The following is a 3,978-nucleotide window of genomic DNA, read 5'->3' as shown; positions in this document are numbered from 1 at the left end:
AGTGATTGAATGAGTGACTGATTTTTTTTTTTTTTTTTTGTCAGGTCACCCTACCTCAGTGGGAGACAGCCAGAGTGCCTAAAAATGTCTAAATATTGCTTTAATCTATTAAGAGTGACAGTCATTAGAAAGAATATCCAAAAAGAAAAGACTTGAGAGTGGGAAAGTATTGAATACATTTTAATTGAAATGATATGGCTAGTTTTCAATTTAGGGATTGTTGGATGAGCCCTTAAAAATGGGCAGTGCCAAAATAACTTGTACATAGTTGAAGCTATTCATGAGATGCCTTATGGTGAAAACGTATAATTATATCTTGTGATTTTAAGGGTTCAACTACACACATTTGCAAAATCTTCCTTCACTTAACCCTTTACTTACATTCCTGCCATTTATTTTCCTCTTCCAGTTTACACCCTATTTCTTTTGCATCTATAACTACAACAGAAACATTTAATTTCTTAAATTTTATACACAATCAGTTTGTCTAAAAATTGGCATTTTACTTAATTTTTATTTTAATGTAACACTTTTTTATTCTCCCTACTCGGTTATTTTTGTCTTATTTTTTATTTAGGATGTATAACTTTTAGTCTGTTGACCATTACATTCATTAGATCATCAACTCTGTCCTAGATAAATGCATTGATAGAGTATATAGCTGTTTCCAGTCATTCCTTTATATAATATGAACTGTAATGATTGTTTAATGGCATTAGTTACAATGACTAGCTTTACTCCCACTGCACTTCTGTATTGTATTTAAGGCTCTTACCATGACAGTAGTTAAACCAGTTTGTTTCAGACTACTTAGGTTGTGCTCCTGAAAGTTTGTATATGGATGTCCATTATACAGTACTCTGTATTTTTTCATACCTATATTTCACTATATAATTTTTTAAGAGCTTATCAGAATGAGTTTTCTATGCATATAGTGCTGCACTTTGAGTTACATGAAGGACAATATTTGGGAGAAACTTAATAATTAATTAAGCAATTCAGTAAAACTTTTACATTAAGTGCAATAGGTCCCCAACTTCTGATATTTTGCATTCATAATATTGGCAGTTTGGAACTAATTAATTACTTACAAATGTTGATCTGAAATACCAAATATTGCAAACATTAAAACAAAAATTATTTTAAATAATTTTTCCATTTTTACCAAACACATTCATATATTGTGTATGTTCATTTTATGCACGCGTGGAACTCACTTTTCTTTACATTATTGTCTAGTGCTGCCAGAGAGCATAGAGAGAAGAAGGCCAAGACATCTGGCTGGTGCTAAATTAAGGAGGACCAGGGATGATTGATTACTCTGGGTGGCAGGTGGGGTGCCAGAGAGCTTGGGGAGGGGAAAGCTGTAGCACCAGGCCATTGGGGACAATGCACACATTCCTTCCTCTTCCCTGGCACCAGCTAACTGTACTCACCAAAACCCACTCTGCCCATGCAATGCACTCACCACTACCTTCCAACACTATGTCATATATCAAAACATCTCATACTGGCTTTAATCATAACCATAATTTTTAAAGAGGTGGACTGGTAAGCTAGCAGAAGGCCTCAGTCAGATGACCAAAAGCTCCAGCTCCAGGTCATCATATAACTAAGACCTGCATCAGGAAACACTTGTCCTATTTCTTAACAAACTTTACCTAGTCTAATGTGAAGAGCATATATGTAAAGTGTGTTATGAACGGCAGTGAGAGTGAATGGGAGGGCACAATGTGAGAGGAGGAGGAAGGTAAGGGAACTGAGGGGAGGACAACATTGAGGAAAAAAAGAGTTCTATATGGTTTCACTGTTAAAAATTATGTGAAATTATATACAAAATATAACAGCTCAAGAGTGCATCTCTGATTATAACATGGGTATCTTGAAAAATTGGTTCTGGGTTTTGAACACCTGGCTGACGAATGGTTTTTCAGCAATACAATAACATCTTAAGTTAGGGACAAATTGTAGCATAATACTACATGATTTCACAGCACTGATTAAGAAGATGGTACCATTTCCCTTTCCTCACCAACTTTCAAAGGAAAACTTTTTACTACCTTTACCTCTTCCTACTTTATCTTCTACTAATAAAGTTGGAACGAGATAAACGTGTTAGGGAATTGTAATTTAAATTAATTTATTATGGTGTATCAGTATAGTAATTGAACTACTGTATAGATCAGTAGTAAAAATAACCTCTGCTCATATTTCATAAATGCAGTAAAGAGTAATTTTACTTTGTTTCACCACACTGTCAGTTCAAAATTTTGGCATGATCACAATTAACAAGAGGTGACATACACAGTACAAAACTTCCCTTGTTCATATTTATCTCAACACATTTTCTCAGATGCCTCCATAATGGCACGCATTCTTTAATCACATTCTTGTGCCACCTTATCAATTCCCATCCATCTTGTTAAGATACATTCCTAGTCACCATAGCCCCTACCTTAAATCACTAGTTATACATTTATCATAGCATCTGTTTCATTTTTTATTCATTTATTTATTTGTCCGTCCATTGTTTGTCCCCCAAAGTAGTGTCTTTAAAATTCTTTATCCTGTTCCTTCATAATGTGAATTGTTCGTCTTGCCAGTAGTTTCTACTTGGGAATGTATTAGTTACACAAGCTTACATCTTATGTCACAATGTAATAATGCTGAAAGACTTGCTTTTAGGTACTAATTGTTATGAACTTCAACAATAAATATTTCAAACAATGGTATCTAGGTATTTGACATTATATAGAATTATGTTGTAGCCATAGCCACTCAAAGGTAGCACCATTAGTTACAGTACTAATTTCAAATAAATATAGAATGCAGTTACAAACCTCTTGTAAATGCTGTCCAGTGAGTATCTTTACCACATTATCACTTGTACATCCACAATATTAGTGTTACCAGGTAAGAATATTACAAACTGAAGATCTGACTTGGAACCATACACATTTGCAGATACACACCTATTTAGTTATTTTATATTAATGGCATTTACCTAATTGAAGCATTAATTCTCTTGTAACCCTTTCACCAACAATATCTCTTATTTTAAACAATGCTGTGCATTTCTCTGACTGTGGAAGTTGCAATTTCATTCTGGCCATCAAAAATCTTTCCTAAACATCATACACAGTGTTCCAGTAACTCAATAAGCAGTAGATAGAAATTGGAATTTCAGCCCATTAGGTGTTGCTATCTGCTTCATCCAGAGTTCAATGCCGAAATATTTGCATTCCTTATCTGGACACCCACCTACACGTACATTTTTCACTTTACCTCATCAATAAACCCTGTATTTTTATTTTCAATGAAAAAACAAACAACTCAGTAATTACTGAGATGGTCTGTATTAAAACATAAATAAACAATAAACACACACATGCACAATCACATAACAGGTGGGAGTTCTGGGATTTCTTTAAAATTGTGTTTTTACAGTTTTGTGAATCATACATTCAAACATATATAAACATACAAATATACATATAAACATACATATGTATATACATATGCACATAACATGTACTAGGCAACACACTGTGAGATGGCTAAATAATCTTCATATTTCTATGCTTCTCTGACTTCCTATATTATAGTCACTTTAAATAATTCATTTTAAATGCAAAACCCCTATGGGTCATTCAGTGCAAGACATGTATGTATGTATATGTATGTATGTGTAAATAAATAAATAAATAAATAAATAAATAAATAAATAAATATATATATATATATATATATATATATATATATATATATATATATATATATATATATATATATATATATATATATATATATATATATTATATTATATTATATATATATATATATATAATGTGTGTGTGTGTATATATCGAGGGGCTAGTAACCCCTTCTCCTGTATACATTACTAAAGTTAAAAAGAGAAACTTTCGTTTTCTTTTTTGAGCCACTCAGCCTCGGTTGGATACAGCTGGTTTGTTGAAA

General features: G+C 32.5%; 1 protein-coding gene across 12 annotated transcripts in view; it reads left to right on the top strand.

Annotated features, from left to right (window-relative positions):
• LOC128693025 (solute carrier family 41 member 1) overlaps nucleotides 1-3,636 on the top strand; it is a 155,879-nt gene extending 152,243 nt beyond the window's left edge. For all 12 annotated transcript variants that reach the window (XM_070092129.1, XM_070092133.1, XM_070092132.1 and 9 more), the window contains one exon: nucleotides 1-3,636. This exon is cut by the window's left edge and continues 4,931 nt beyond it. The gene's annotated coding sequence lies outside the window, so the exon portion shown is untranslated.
• The last annotated feature ends 342 nt before the right edge of the window (nucleotides 3,637-3,978 follow it).

The sequence above is a fragment of the Cherax quadricarinatus genome, chromosome 38 (assembly GCF_038502225.1).
Source record: "Cherax quadricarinatus isolate ZL_2023a chromosome 38, ASM3850222v1, whole genome shotgun sequence".
Classification (NCBI taxonomy): domain Eukaryota; kingdom Metazoa; phylum Arthropoda; class Malacostraca; order Decapoda; family Parastacidae; genus Cherax; species Cherax quadricarinatus.
Note: the sequence above shows the minus strand (reverse complement) of the source record. Positions and strands in the feature narration are given on the sequence as shown.